Here is a 17464-nt window from a genome sequence, read left to right as displayed (position 1 = left end):
GTCATTGACTGTGGAAAATACAACCTCTATGTTTCTTGTTGCAGACCCTCTACAAAAGTACACTTGTCCCCTGTGCGGAACTGATGCTGTGAACCTGGGATGGGTTACTGCACTTTCCTGATGCTGTCTCCTCCCCTTTCACTCTACTCCTCCTTTTTTCTAGAAATATCTTTCTGAGCTCTTGTTTAGGAATATGTTTTATTTACTGCCATAGAAATAGATTTGGACAGATTAAGGGCTCTAAGTTTTTTCCTTTATAGAAGTGTTTTGTAGCTGGGTGCTATGGCACACGTCTGGAATCTCAGCAACTGGAGAAGCTGAGGCAGCACTGTAAGTTTAAGGTCAACCTCAGCAACTTAGCAAGACCCTGTCTCAAAATAAATAGGTCTGGGGATGTAGTTCAGCGGTAAAGTACCCCTGGGTTCAATCTCTAGTAACTCCACCCCAAAAAAGTCACCAATAAATGGAACATTGTATTTTTTTTTTTAATTTTTTATTGTTGGCTGTTCAAAACATTACATAGTACTTGATATATCATATTTCACAATTTGATTCAAGTGGGTTATGAGCTCCCATTTTTACCCCATATACAGATTGCAGAATCACATCAGTTACACATCCATTGATTTACATATTGCCATACTAGTGTCTGTTGTATTCTGCTGCCTTTCCTATCCTCTACTATCCCCCCTCCCCTCCCCTCCCCTCCCCTCTTCTCTCTCTGCCCCCTCTACTGACATTCGTTTGTCCCCCTTGTATTATTTTTTCCCTTCCCCTCCCTTCCTCTTGTATGTACTTTTGTATAACTCTGAGGGTCTCCTTCCATTTCCATGCATTTTCCCTTCTCTCTCCCTTTCCCTCCCACCTCTCATCCCTGTTTTGTATTTTTATTTCACCATCAAGTGGACTAAAATAAGTGATTCTTCCTGATCATATCAAGGATCAAGAAGGTCATGTGAAGTTTCCCTCTGAAGGATTGCTATAGAGAATCCAGATACAGAAACAGGTATTTTGAGGCTTGAGACCAGAGCACCCTAGGTAAAGCTATCCTTAGAGATGGTGTCTGATTCCTGCATCAGTGCATGTAGTCACAAACAGCAGTGACTCTAAGTTTCTGGTATTAATGGCCAAAGAAATTAGGCAAAATGTGAAGAATTAGAGTTAGAGGTGTAGCTCAGAGGTAGAGCACTTGCTTAATATGTGTGAAGACCTGGGTTCCATCCTCAGCAACACACACACACACACACACACACACACACACACCCCACACCACACACACACACATACATGAAGAATTGTAATGATAGAATTTTACCCTTGACTTATTGCCCCAAACTCTAGATTGGGATTTAATGTGTACTTGAAGCAACCTTGTAGGGGCCATGATGTTATAAGACAGGGTAATGAATACAAAAAATGAATTACTTTTGTTTGCATAAAATCCCTAGCAGCAATAGATATCTTGGCTGTCTTTCCCTCCCTTCTACTCTTTCTACCTAGTATGATATGCAAATAGATTCCATGAGTTTTCCTCTACTTTATCAGTGTAGACATAGAAAAACTTATATTTAAAAAAAACAGTAAAAATACATTTTTAAGGCAATCAGAGCCAAGTCTGAATACAGGTGGCAGGGTGAGAATTCCAGGGGATTATTGTTGTGTGTATGCCTTGTTGTGTAAGCAAATGTCTATAGATTTTAGAGAGTGCACATAATTGATCTAGGTGATAAAAGGTATGTTGTTTTGGTTTATTTTAAATTGCCTCAGTAATAACAGTGTGCATGGGAAGGGAAGGAAGGTTGATGAAGTCAGACAAAGTCCTGAAAGCTGTTATGATTTGGATCATTAATGTCTCCCCAAAAACTCATGCATGGTCCCCAGTACAGCAAGGTTCAGATGTGGGGCTTTCAGGCAATGATTAGATCATGAGGGCTGTAACCTCTTCAGTGGGTTAAGATATTTGGTGGATTCATAATTTGAGTGGTCTACTGGGTGGTAACTGTAGGCAGGTGGGTTATGGCTGGAGGAAGTAGGTCATCAGAAGAGTGTCCTTGGACTGTATCTTCTCCTGCCCCCCCCCCCCACTTTTGTCTCTCTCCTTCCTGGCTGCCATGATCTGAGCAGTTTCCCTCTGCCATACCCTTCTGCCATGATGTTCTACCTCATCTTGGGTCCAGAGCAATAGAGTAGACTATGGACACAGGACTCTGAAACTGTGAGTCCAAAATGAACTTTTCCTCCTCTAAGGTTGTTCTTGTCAGGTCTTTTGGGCACAGCAATGAAAAACTAACACATATATGGAGATTCCTTAGAAAACTTGGAATGAAACCACCATTTGACCCAGGTGTCCCACTCCTTGGTCTATACCCAAAGGACTTAAAAATAGCATATTACAGTGACACAGCCACTTCAATGTTTACAGCTGCACAATTCACAATAGCTAAAGTACAGAACCAACCTAGATGCCCTTCAGTAAATGAATGGATAAGGAAACTGGGGTACATATATACAATGGAATATTATTACTCAGCATTAAAAGAAAAGAAAATTATAGCATTTGCAGGTAAATGGATGGAGTTGGAGAATATCATGCTAAGCAAAGTAAGCCAATCCCAAAAAACCAAAGGCCAGATGTTCTCTCTGATAAGTGGATGCTGATCCATAATGGGGGGTGCGGAAAATGGAGGAACTTTGATTGGGCCAAGGGGAGGGAGGGAAGGGGAGGGGGCATGGGGGTAGGAAAGATGGTAGAATGAGATGAACATCAATATCCTAGATAAATGTATGATTGCACTTATGGTGTGACTCTACATTGTGTACAACCAGAGAAATAAAAAGTTGTGCTTCATTTGTGTACAATGAATTGAAAAGCTTTCTGCTGTCATATAAAACTGATTAGAACTAATAAAAAATAAATTTAAAAAAAGAAAAGCTAACATACTCTTGAATCTGGATAATGGGTTTATAGGCTCATTACACTATTTTTGCTCCATGTTTAAAATTTTCATAATGAAAGATTTTTGAAAATTAAAAAAAACATAACACAAATTATATATATATATATATATATATATATATATATATATTATATACATACATGTATGTGTGTATGTATGTATGTAATATATATAACACATATATTACATACATGTATGTTTGTAATATATATTACATACATACACACACACATACAGGTGTATGTGTGTGTGTGTGTGTGTGCATATTCTGGTTATTTAACCCAGAGCCTTGCGTATCTGTCTTTATCTAATTCTAGCATCACAATATTCTCTAAAACGATTGTTTTAGCAAATAGTAATAATAGTTGCCACATTTTCCCACTGGGGGAAACTGAGGCTCAGAGAAAAGATGAGGTTCAGTATAACTTGGAGATAATATGTGGCTAAAGCTCTTTTTATGAGGAGGAAAGAAGAACAAGGCTTTGCCCTGAAACCAGATTCAGGCAGTCTAACTCCAGAACCTGGCTTCTTTACTGGAACCCTTCCTTGGTCTTCACTATTTTGCTGGACTAGGGGAGGAGGGTGATCATTGCAAACAACTTTCATTATCTAATGATGGTTATATACTCTTGTGATGGTACATACCTAGAACTTTATGCTCAATATCAAAAAGACTCATAATTACCCTTGGCCCCCAAGTAAAAGACTCTAGGTCTGGACCATGTGCCCCGCTCAAAAAATCTGCAATGAACTGAACCCAGATCTGGCCTATAGACTCACCCCCTCTACTCCACATTCTATGGCACTGCTTTCATTAAGTCAGTTTCTATCCAAAACTATTACAGTTTCCTATAATTCTAAATGCTGACATTCTAGTTCCTTCCATGAATTCACTCCAACCTAACTTAAAAAACAAACAAACAAACAAAAAACCAGAATGCTCCTTAATTTATAGAGGACACAGATTTTGTGTGCTTATAGCCTGCTCCTTTCACTTTATTTTATTTATTTATTTGTTTGTTTGTTTGTTTGTTTATTTTTATGTGGTGCTGATGATGGAACCCAGTGCCTCACACTTGTGAGGCAAGCCTCTACCACTGAGCCAAAACCCCAGCCCCCCAAACTAACTCTTTTTTGTGTGTGGTGCTGGAGATTGAACCCAGGGCCTTGTGAATGCAAACACTCTACCAATTGAGCAATATCTCCAGCCCCCAAACTAACTTTTAAACTATACTTCTGACCCTTAACAGAACTCTCTTCAGACTCCCTGTCCAGTTTCCTCTCAAGGTCACACTTACATGCATTCACTGTGCTAGCCATACTGGCTGTGTGGAGATTCCCCAAGACAAGCATTGTATTAGGTCCCTCTTGGGGTTATTCATGCTACCTCCTTTTAACTGGGATGTCACTCATAGCCTGGTTGTTTTCCAAAATCAGACCTATCTTGTGATCTATGAGGGAGATTTCAGTACCAAAAAACAAAAACAGAAAAACAAAACTGCTTCTTCCATGGCTACTAAGAACAAAATCTCTTCTTTTGGGTTTTGTGACCTTGGAAATTTTCTTTCATCAGAATATTTGGAGCTTCAGCTCCCCACGCTCCTGTGACTGGTTCAATCCTTAGTACCCCACCAAATGCAGCTTTTTAATTTTTTTTGCGGGGGAGGGTACTAGGGATTAAACCCAGGGGCGCTTAACCACCAAGCCACATCCCCAGCCCTTATTTATTTATTTGTTTATTTATTTATTTTTACTTAGGGATAGGGTCTAGATGAGTTGCTTAGGGCATCCCTAAGTTGCTGAGGCTGGGTTTGCACTCCTGATCCTCCTTCCTCAGCCTCCTGAGTTTAAATCATTTTTACAAGAAAACCTTAATCCAGGGCTAGAAATCTTAGGCTTTTCACATCTTAAAAATGTTGTGTTTTCTTCTGATAGATGTGTAATGCTTATATCTATCTATGACATTCATGGTTTGTCTAAAATATTGTTTGATAGAATTCAAAATTTGCAAATAAGCCTATACACTAAAATGGCTACACTAAGTTTGGATTGAGTTCTAAAAGGTTCACAGTGGAGTGTTATTTAAAACATATTGTCAGGACTGGGGTTGTGGCTCAGTCGTAGAGTGCTCGCCTAGCACAAGGCCCTGGGTTTGATCCTCAGCACCATATAAAAATAAATAAATAAAATAAAGATATTGTGTCCAACTACAACTAAAAAATAAGTATTTTAAGAAAAATAAATAAAATAAAACATATTGTCAGAATTCTTAAACTTAAGAAATTCAATTCCATTTGGTATTTTAGTTCAGAAGTAAGCCAAAGGAAATAAAGATCCTTTAAAATGCTAATAGTCTATGTATATTTTCTGTTTATTTTGATTAGACCTCAACATAAAGAGAGACAATTGCCACAAGGCATCTATCCTTTTTTGTTTTTCTTTTTTTTTTTTTATTGGTTGTTCAAAACATTACAAAGATCATGATATATCATCTTTCATACATTTGACTCAATTGGGTTATGAACTCCCATTTTTACTTTTTGTGGCACTGGAACATGTGAGGGCCTTGTGCATGTGAGGCAAACACTCTAACAACTGAGCTATATCCCCAGCCCTGGCATCTATCCTTCTTGGCCATGAGATAAACATCAGCTGTAGACAAATTTCTATTAGAACTTACTTGACTATGACCTATCTCAAAGTGCCTCAAAGTTATCTAAGAGTCTTTGCTATCTAACATAATAATGATAACAGTAATAATAATAACAAAAATTTTAAGTTCTTAAGTACATCTAGATTACTTGAGATCTTAGGGATGTTCTTTTTTTTTTTTTTTTTTTTTAGTTGTAGATGGACATGATACCTTTATTTTATTTATGAGGTGCTGAGACTCGAACCCAGTGCCTCACATGTGCGAGGCAAGTGCTCTGCCACTGAGCCACATCCCCAGCCCCAGGGATGTTCTTTTAATTACTTTTTCTCTTCATAAAGAATTTCTTTTCTTGAGGCCTAGTTTTTTAAAAAAAAGTGTATTCTACTAAAAATTACATAAATAAGAGGCCACATTCAGCATGGCTTTTGAGCACTGCAATTTATGTTTGTCTTATGTTACTTTCACATACTTAAATCTCTGATCTCTGTTTATGCCTTTGACTGGTGTGTACTGAAATTCTTTTTTTTTTTTTTTTTTTGTGGTGCTAAGGCTCCAACCCAGGGCCTCACACGTGCAAGGCAAGCACTATACCGCTGAGCCACAACCCCAGCCCTTTTTCTGTCATTTACACCAAGAACCCCACTGGTCATGAGTCAAATTTCTCCACCTCTCTGGGAACTCATTGGACCCTTCTTTGGTGACATCTCCTATGACAAGACCTTGAGGCACCACTGAGGCAGAGCTGTATTATAAGTGAAGGTAAAGTGGAAGTTAAGTTAGAGTAGGGTGAAAGTAAGGCTCAAGTTGAGAGCACTCTCAAGAGAGAGAGTGGGTCTGCCATCTCTGAGCAGAGAACAACAAAGGAAACAGTGCTGTTTCCAAATTTATTACCGTTTGATATTTGAGAACTGGAGACCACCTTCCACCCTCTGCACTTGGTTAAGTGCTCAATTCTGGGCTGGAGTTGTAGCTCAGTGGTAGAGCACTTGCCTAGCACACGTGAGGCACTGGGTTTGCTCCTCAGCACCATATTAAATAAATAGATGAATATAAATAAATAAATAAAGGTATTGTGTCCATCTACAACTAAAAATATTTATTTAAAAAAAGTGTTCAGTGGAGTAGGCGGTGGAGTTTTTGACCTTAGTTGGTTCTCTCCAGAACTGTCATGGTGGCCATTCTATTCAGGAGGGCTTCATCTATAAGTCAATCCCATGTTAATGTGGGCACTGGGGTCAGTGGTAGGTCAGAATTTACCTTAGGGCATCTGTACCACTAAATAATTCCCGCTTCTGAGATAGAAGGAGATACTTGGCGCCATAACTCCTAGCTTTATCCTGACCTCAGTGGACCCTGTCAAGAATTTGCCTCATTAATCCTTCTTTCTTGATACATTTTGCCAACTAGCCCCCCAATTAGCTCCTTTTGTTTCTATTTGCTTACTCTCAAGGTCTGTGCACTGATGTTTTTCTACTGGTTATCTGCTACAAGTTATTTACTCATCTGCCTTGTCAGTAACAAAGAAAACTTTAAGAGTAACTTAAAGTAAACCTGTGACCTCAGTATGCATTCCACTGCTCATTACTACTACCTAACAAACCTAGGGGCATTTTACCACCAAGCTATACCCCCAATCATTTTTTAATTTTTAAATTTTGAGTCAGGGTTTTGGTAAATTGCTGAGGACCTCACTAAATTGCCCGGGCTGGCCTCGAACTTATGAACCTCTTGCCTTAGTCTCCTGGATTGCTGGGATCACAGGTATGCAATGATGGCTGGTTTAAAAGGCTTCATTTTAGAGAAACCAATCTAGGCAAAGGACAGGAAAAATAGCAGTAGCTCACCTAGTACAAAGGAGCATGTGAGTTCTTTCAGTTTTTAATCACAGACTGTTGGCATTATGCTAAATAAACAAACGTATTTGGTAGCCATTAATTCTCTTTAGAAAGCCTTTAATGAAGAGCTTTTATAGCAAAACAAATGTTTTTATTTTTATTTATTTTTAATATCTTTATTTTATTTTTATTTAGTGCTGAGGATCGAACCCAGTGTGCTAGGCAAGCTCTCTACCTCTTGAGCCACAATCCCAGCCCCCAAATGTTCTTTTTTTTTAAACAGAATAAACTTTTATAAAGGCTTGTCCTGCATATTTATTTAATTTACTGGTTTGAATAGTTATTTTTATATTTTAAAAAATCATGGAAATTAAGCATAGTTAACACTTTAAGGTATTTCTTTTTTTAATTTTTTTTTAGTTGTTGATAGACCTTTATTTATTTATTTATATGTGGTGCTGAGAATTGAACCCAGTGCCTCACACATGCCAGGCAAGTGCGCTACTGCTGAGCCACAGCCACAGCCCATTTAAGGTATTACTTGGCAAAAAAAAAAAAAAAAAAGGCCTAGGGCTGAGGCTGTGGCTCAGAGGTAGCACACTTGCCTGGCATGTGTGAGGCCATGGTTCTATCTTCAGCACCACATATAAGTAAATTAAAAAATAAAGGTCCATTGACAACTAAAAAAAATATTTTTAAAAAAGGCCTAAAAGGCTGCTTATATAGAAGACATAGAACGTTATATCTTAAGTATCTAGAGACAAATATCCCAATTGTTCATTAGGCCAGGAAAACAAGTTTATAAATTTTAAAGACTTTGGGCTGGGGATGTGGCTCAAGCGGTAACATGCTCCCCTGGCATGCGTGGGGTGCTGGGTTCGATCCTCAGCACCACATAAAAATAAAATAAAAGATGTTGTGTCCACTGAAAACTGAAAAATAAATATTAAAAAATTCTCTCTCTTTTCTCTCTCTTTCCTTAAAAAAAAAAAAAAAAAAAAAGACTTCATCATTACCAACAGATTGAAATTACTCATCACGTATTTACTACAGTTATGGGCTAACTTAACAGTTTTTACTTAATAAGTTAATTTAATACCATGGAAGCAAACAATATAATAAGCACATAACCATATAGGTATATACAAGAAAAAACTTCAAGTTTAGATTTATCATTTGCAGTTTTAAAAGCCAGACTTTAGGTCCGATGTAGAAAACATGTCTTTAAGTGTTAAAATTTGTATTTCCCAACTGAGGCCAGGTACATTTACATCTTAAAGACTATGGCCAGCGAAGCTTGAATTCATTTCTTTTCAGAACAGAGAAAAAAACTAACAGTGGTCCACTTAATCCTCTGAATACAGTCTTTGCTGTTCTGCTACTGATGCTTATCTCAAAAGGGTCGCCCAAATTAACAAGTGAATCACAAGCCCCCTGCAGGAAACACCTGGAAACTCTAGTCTTTGGATCTTTTCTTTAAAAATCCTCTCTTCTCTATAATAGGCACAATTATGGTCTCTGGCTTAGTCCTGTTTTTTTCCTTTGGTAGCAAATTAGTAAAACTTCTTTTTCCTTTTTCTCAAAACAGGGGACACAGACTGAGCTTTTGGTAACAAAACCTCAGATAGAGAAAATGAAGACAACCAGACAAAATAAAACTACATAATTTAAGCACACAAAATTAAAAAAAAAAAAAAAAAGAAGTGAATTCACCAGGAAACAAACAAATAAACAAACAAAATGAGCTTAAAATAAAGTGATCACAAATACATTTTGTCTGTGTTCAGCCCAAGGGCTGCAAACACCCCCAAGCATACTGTTTATCAATCCCAAAGGAAGAACTTGGAGGACTCAACAGAGAGGTTTTGGACATTTTATTACTTACTCACTTCTCGACGATTGCAGGCTGGGATACATGGAGGGCTGCACTGTGCCTACAAGCAGAGGAAACATATAATAGGTGGATTTCTTCACATGTTTTATGAGTACATTTCCTTACTTTATAACCAAAGTCACTCTGTTTAGGTCCTCTCCTAAAGATTGGAGGGAGATAAAGGGAGTGGCCAGCTCCTCTCTCCATTCCCCTCATGTCCAAATTCTTTTAGAAACTTTCTTATTTCACTGCAAACTGTCATAGGCACTGATTAGTGTTTAACCCACAGTCTATTTCTTTTGCTAGGGACTAATAACTGAAACAAGGACTATATTGGGGAAATGTTTGGAGTCTGAAAAATGTGATGTTTTTAGAAATTCTTTTCAATTGTTTCACCAGGGGGCTAGACAATCCTTCAGACCATGGACCACATTAGAAATAAGTGAATGACAAAAAAAGGGTAAATCAAATTTATGCAGTTTGATCAAACTGGAGAGAAGAGGCTAAACTGCGAAGCAGTTAAAATTTGTAGAAACAAAATCTAGGTGCTATATGTGAAGCCAGATTTAAAATTAGGTAGTGTAGTTAGGTAAATCAGGTCTAATTTTAATTTTAGTGAAATCTAAAATGGAGGCCATGCTGAGAATGAATTCCGGAAACACAGGACAACTCATGGAATGTTAATGAAGTCCCCAGAAAAGCCCTAGGCCCAAAGTCCATCCCAAAGAAATGTTAATGAACAGCCCCAGCAGATTTGAAGATAGCCCATCCCAAAGAAATGTTAATGAACAGCAAACTTAAAGATGCTGACTCAGAAGTGCCCAGATTACTTCTTTGGCCCACCTGTGTCCCACCCCTGGGGCCTTCTCACCTACATTCCATCACTGAAAACTATAAAAAGGGGAAACAACTGCACTTCCACAGATTCCATCTCTTGGGTCCCCTTCTTCCTCCAGGAGAAGTCTTTTCTGCTATCCTTTAATAAACTTCTAATTTCTACTCTGACCTTGCCTCGGCGTGCTCTCTGGTGTTATTCTTCAACATTGGGGAAGCAAGGACTCATCACAGGTCAACAGTGGTAACATATTGGAGGTTCCCAACCGAGATTCTACACCGAGGTAAGTGCCTCTCCACGCACCCCATGTCTGTCTGAGGTGCATCTTTCTCTTTCTTTCTGGAGGGTAAGGTGGGCACCCAATGGCTACTTAAACACAATTAGTGCAGCTGCCACGGGTGAGAGGTTTCCCGGCCTAGGCAGCTCTCAATCACCTGTTCAATACAGAGCAGGCATGTTGGGTTGTGCCAAAGCCACTTCCAACTTTTCTGTCTGGGCCCGGAGAGCAATTGGCGTAAGTACACAGTGTCCATAAATCCCGATCTGCCTCGGATGCGTGGAGGTGGAGGAAAGAGTTTGGAACAACTGCAGAATTCCAGTCTGGGCTACACTCAGACGTATTCCTAAGGTTCCTTTCTCTTGAGCCCTCTCCCGACAGCCCTAAGGGGTATCTAGGGTGATCGGTAGATGAATGGCACTGAGGGAAAGTCCCAATCACATTTGCCTCCGTGTGGGCTACACAACACTCCCAACCCCGCATCCATTCCCTCCTGGATGATGCTCCCCTTCCTTCACAGGTCAGAAATGTTGGCAATTCAGGTTGTAGGACTGAAAGAAAGGCATGGGATAATTAGTAAAATCTGCCCAGGTTCCCTAAGATGCATAGGTAACTTTCACTAGTCTGTTTTACTGCTCTGATGTTTAAAATGTGCTGTGTTCTCTTTAAGCTGCTAGAGAGGCATTTTTAGAATCAACTCCTCCAGTGATCTCTCTGATAGAAAACGCTACCTTACAACCAGTAGATTTCCCTTATCCTTAGGCGGTTCCTTTAGTCTACAGAGCAAAGGCAACAAAAGAGCGCATGATTCTCTTTTGCAATGGATTTTTAGTGGCTGGAAGGATAAGCAGTAATGCCCTTAAGTCTGAATCCTCCCAGGGTCTCTGGCACGGGGCAAACTGAGACCCTAGCACTTTGCCAAAGGGGACCAGAAACACTCTTGGCAAAGCAAGGTGAGAGACGGGTTTTCTGGACCGTTTAGGAAGCTCAAGCTTAGGGAGACGTCCCTAATGAGAACAGTTTTCTCCGGCGCAGGTGCCTGAGTCCTGCTTTCTTCTCACTCAGATGGGAGCTTCTCTCTCCAATACACCAGATGCACCACTAACCTGCGTATTGAAAAATTGGGATAGATTTGAACCTCAGGTACTCAAGAAAAAGCGCCTCATTTTCTTGGCCTGGCCTTAATACAAACTCTCTGATGGAGAAACCTGGCCACCAGAGGGAAGTATCAATTTTAATACAATTTTACAGCTTGATAAATTTTGCAAAAAGGAAGGGAAATGGTGTGAGGTGCTGTATGTTCAGGTTTTCTTTGCTCTAAGGGAAAATCCTAAATTATGCCAACCGTGTAAAGTAGACTTAGCTATGATATCTGCCATCAAGAGAGAAAATCTTGGGGACTCACTGAGGAAAAAGAATCAGGAGGACCCACAAAATCTCCATCTGCTGGCCTCTCTGTGTCTGCCCCAACAGGCAAACCAAATATATTACCTCTCCAGGAGATGCCAGGAGGAGAATTTGGGCCGATCAAAGTACATACCCCCTCTCCCTTCAAGACCTAAGGCAGATAAAAACTGACTCTACTGGAAAGTTAGGAGATATGCCAGATTGCCTGGATTGGACCTAACCATAGGAGCTAATCCTGTAAGTAAAAGGAAGGACTGAGGGACTCCCAGCAGCTGCCAAAGCCATTTTGCTTTGGGGAATTTCCTCTTCCTTCCCTGCACTGTAAGGATTACTCCACCTCTATCTACTTAAAAAAAAGAAGAAAGGACAATGAATGCAGTAATGTGTTGATATTATAGATTGATGCTTGGGAATGATCTTGGCTGAATGTGTATCTAAAAGATGATTTTTTATTGTAACAATCTGGTATCTGAATGGGTTTTTGAAGCATTGCATAATCTTGCAGTTAAAAATTGGGTTTAGGTAATTGTTTAGTTTATGATTTCAGATAATTCATGCCAGAGAACTTAAATACTTAGGATGGAAAATTAAAGAACTCTACTTCCAAGTTGGCAAGTTACTCCCAATCATTTAGTTTTATTTTTTCATCAATTTTTGAACTGGGTAGCCTGAGAAGATTTCACTAGGTATACCAGTGCATTAATTTGGATAAGGATAATAAATTATGATATGGTATCTGTTCCCTTCAGTGTGTAGGATTTAGGAAAGAAAATTGTTGGATTGGAATGTTGGTCTGGCTTATTGAAATGACATTGAATAGCAACAGTCTTGGGAATTTTTAAAGCTTAATTTTGGATATACATGGTAGTGTGTGGTTCTCTTTTGAAATTTTTTCAGGTGATTTAATGTAACTTAATACTACTTTAGGAACTTCAGAAATAATCTGCCTAAATTTAGAAATTTACAAGTATTGTTTCAAAATGTGAACAGAAAAGGAGGTTAACAGATGGAAAAGAGAAATTAGAAGGTTCTAGATATGGATTTAATAGAGGGAAAATATGTTTCTGGATAAGAGTCTATGTGATTAAGTAAATAAGAGTTTTTAGTAAGTGATAAAGAAGGTCTGTGTAAGTTGGTTATATGTGTAAGTTTTTGAGCAAGTAATCTTAAAGAAATTAAACAGCTGGTTAAATAAGTACTGTTGTTTTAGAGAATTGTGCTATGTTATTTCTTTAAAAGCTAAACTTGGTTAATATAAAAATATCAATGTAATTGTGGTGCTATTAATGTGTTCATATCTTCCAGGTATACAAGTCTGTAAGGTAGAAGCTTTAAAAGAGCATTATATCAAGCTGGTGTTCTAAAGTTGTATGGTAATTTTAGGCTTAAAAGAAAAACATGTTGGAGATTTATTTATATCATTTGTGTTCTATAACTGGACTTGTTATCAATAAGATATGTAAAGTTCTATGTTACTTTTTACACTAAGATACAATTTAAATGTACTTTTAAGTTAATGAGAGCCTAATCTGTGTAAAAGTTTTATTGCAAAACACAAAAGTACTTTGCTACTTTTCTACAAAAGGTTAAAAGCTTTCAGCTTTTCTTTAATTCATGTTTTAGGTGTGATATTATATTGTGTTATCTAATATTCATGTGAACTTGAGCAAAAATTTATGTAGGCTTTATAAAATGATGTCTAAAAAGCAAAGATCAGCTTCAGAACTATAGTACTTAAGATTTATGAAGAACCCCGCCTTACCTGAGATAAGGCTCTATGTCCCATCTCACTACATGTGAAAGTGACTATGAAAGAAGTAGGCCAGATTTCAGTACATTTAAAGTTGTGTCCAAAAGTTGGTTTTTGTCATGATTACTAGGATCTCAAATAGGAGATTACAATGTATAACTCTGCCAAAATTCAAGGTAGCTATTACATGAACTAAATATGTTTTTACTCTTGTTAATTTTATTTTGTAGTTTTCTTATAAATGGTCTAAAAATTGCCTGTTAATGTTTTGCAGAGGTACTGCTTTAAGAACACACAACCTGAGTTAATTTAAGATAATGAGTTATCACCTACAGGATAGAGAGATAGACATTAAAGCCCAGTACTCTTAATATGAGGCTGTTGAAATTTACTTGCTGGATGTTTAAAATTAACTTTTAAAATTAAAGTTAAATTACAAGGGCCAAGAAAACCAATGTTTGGCTCTTGCCCTCTGAGTCAGTCTGAATCCAGGGAACAGGGGACATCTCTAAAGAGCTTTGCAATTCTGGGCCGCATAACCTCCTGATCAGGGAGATTAATGAGACTACTGGAGAACAGAAAGCCAATAAGTGCATTTGCTATTAAGTGGAGGGTCATCAGAGAAGGGAGATATCCCTGATGCTTCCAAGGGAAGCCACATGGTCAAGCAAGGCCTGGACCCATCCTAGCGCAAATGGCACTAGCAGAACTGAGAAGCTGCTGTAAAGTTCCCCCATGATTCTCATGGAAACACAGCTGACTGTTAACAATAGATAGAAACAAGTCAGTTTGACTACTTCATCTTAAACACTTAGCAAAGACAGTTAAAACCAAAACACAGCTATTCCTGGGCATTTTAAATAATAATAATAGTTAAATGTAACTTCCAAGAATAAGTAAACTGGAGGCTACAAAAGAGATTCTTAGGCAGGAATGCCTGATAATTATTAAAAAGAACTGCCAGAGTAGTTTTTAGTTTAAGGCCTACAGGTATTTCTAACCTACACAGGTAGGCTTGGTGTTTGCTAGTATGATTATCCAGCCCTAAGTAACAGAATTAAAGGTTTCTCTATTAGACACAGAGGTCATACTAGTAAAAAGATTTTGCAAGATCAGATGACATTAAATTATTAAACTGTATCTTAAGGGGAAGGACATCTGTAACCATAAAAGTTTTAAATGTTGTGTTTACATCCCTGATAATTCTGGCAGTGTGACAAATATCCTTAAAGATTTACATGCTCAGATAGAAGCCATGTCCTCACCAACTTTGTCATGGGAACAATATCTTAGCTCCTGGTTCTCTGGTACTTCCTGGTGTAAAACATTGTTAGTCTCTGTCTTTGGCATCATACTCATTGGCATATTCCTGTGCTGTGGCATTTATTGCTGCATCAATATGGTTCCAGTACTAATGAATTCTTGTTTCTCTTATAGACCACCCATCACTCAAATGCCCTTCCACCCTATTACTTCTCAATCGGACTTCTATCATGGACCACTCGATAGACCCGATTTTTAAAGGGGACTCCAAACTGCTTGCCCAACATCGTCCCCTTTCAGCCTGAAGAAGCCAGAATGATCTTCACCCCCTTTCCTTACAGCAGTAAGGAGTTCCCAAAATTAGAAGGGGGAATGAAGCCAAATTTAAAATTAGGTAGTCAGTGTAGTTAGGTAAATCAGGTCTAATATCGAGTGAAATCTAAAATGGAGGCCATGCTGAGAATGAATTCCGGAAACGCAGGACAACTCATAGAATGTTAATGAAGTCCCCAGAAAAGCCCTAGGCCCAAAGTCCATCCCAAAGAAATGTTAATGAACAGCCCCAGCAGATTTGAAGATAGCCCATCCCAAAGAAATGTTAATGAACAGCAAACTTAAAGATGCTGACTCAGAAGTGCCCAGATTACTTCTTTGTCCCACCTGTGTCCCACCCCTCAGGCCTTCTCACCTACATTCCATCACTGAAAACTATAAAAAGGAGAAACAACTGCACTTCCACAGATTCCATCTCTTGGGTCCCCGTCTTCCTCCAGGAGAAGTCTTTTCTGCTATCCTTTAATAAACTTCTAATTTCTACTCTGACCTTGCCTCGGCATGCTTCTCTGATGTTATTCTTCAACGTTGGGGAAGCAATGACTCCTCACTGGTCAACAGCAGTAACATATTGGAGGTTCCCAACCGAGATTCTACACCGAGGTAAGCGCCTCTCCACGCACCCCATATCTGTCTGAGGTGCATCTTTCTCTCTCTCTTTCTTTCTGGAGGGTAAGGTGGGCACCCGACAGCTACTTAAACGCAATTAGTGCAGCCGCCACTCTTCGGTAACATACGTATGTAGATTTAGTTGGCACGTAGAGGGGGCAGAACAGGACAAAAGGCAGGATATATACATATGCAGATTGAGTTAGCAAGGGCTAGAGAGGCCTGAAGAAGGGATGATCTCCATTCTTACTTCCTGGAGTCTCCCAGGTGGGATGGGGCTGTAGTCCCCCAGCCTTTACTCTCAGCATGAGGTACTATTCTCAGGGAAGGGCTCAAACTGGAGTGTGTTTACTAAGCAAGGCTCAAGCTGAATATTGTAAAATAGTGTACTGTGGTGGGGGTAGAAATTTTAAAACAAGCATGAAATATGCATCATACATTTCATTTCATCCAAAACTTCAAATACTGAACATTTGCAATTTTCTCCACTCAGAAAGGAGCTTATAAGTCATGCATGTGACTGAAGACAGGATGCAGGTCAGTAAGCTTTCAAAAAAAAAATTAATTTGTGAAGGTAGCTAGCTATTCTCAAACCCCCTGCAGGATTTCAATGATTTTTTGAAGACAGTTTCAACTCAGTGTGCTTTTGCGACTTATTCTATGTTTGGCAAATAAGTTTTGAACTTTGTGTGCTTTGAGAGTGGAAAAAGATATGTCAACTTCAGCTAATGGAAATTGCCCATCACCAGAGAACAATACACACAGAGACACATAATACAATGTTCATGCAAACATATAATTTTATGAGTAATATATAAAATAATATATTGTACAAATAAAATTTATTTTATATAAATATACAGCCAACAAATATATACAAGGTCTTTTTAACGATGGTATCCTTTAGGGAGGATTTACGTGTGGTGTCATTTTGGAGCTCAGTCTGACATGGGAAGTAGGCAAATTAATGCACCTATGAGCTAGGTTAGTACAGGTTCAAATATACTAAATTATTTTAAATATCTAAAACCACCTTTCTGCTAAATGACTGAACTTATAAATATTTAGACAGTGGAGTGAGGAAATATTTCACATAGAGAACATACCATGTGAGTAATATATATTTATTTAAGCTGAGACTTACATGTGTGGAAGCACTTCAATAGTCAAATGCACATTCTTTGTCCCTTCTGTTGTTAAGTATTTGAAAAAACTAAGGAGTGTAGAGAATGACTGCCATAAATTATAATCTTCTAGAATATTCTGATATATCAGCCTGGGAGCATTACTAAAAATAGTTAATTATGGTGAAAATAGGAAAACTCTTTGCAAACCTTGGAAATATGACAAAAAAATTAAACAGGCAAATTAAAAGAACAAAGTGAATAAAATTCTACTGACCTAAGAGAGGTGAAAGATTAGAGAAGAATTATATCCAGTCAAAATATGAGAGAGGAGAAAGCCTGGCGCCAGCCCAGCCCAAACCGGAGGAGGAAGCCCAGCCCCACCCCGCATGCTAGTCCGGAGAAAGCCCATCAACCCTTAAAACCCATCAAAGGGGGCGTGGCTACCAGCATGGTTCTGCAGCTGATCCAGATATGGTATGCCTTTTATGAAACTAATGACTATATTTTAAAATAATAATTGAAACCAATATCTGTAGTCTTAGAAT

The sequence above is a fragment of the Marmota flaviventris genome, chromosome X (genome assembly GCF_047511675.1).
Source record: "Marmota flaviventris isolate mMarFla1 chromosome X, mMarFla1.hap1, whole genome shotgun sequence".
Classification (NCBI taxonomy): domain Eukaryota; kingdom Metazoa; phylum Chordata; class Mammalia; order Rodentia; family Sciuridae; genus Marmota; species Marmota flaviventris.
Note: the sequence above shows the minus strand (reverse complement) of the source record.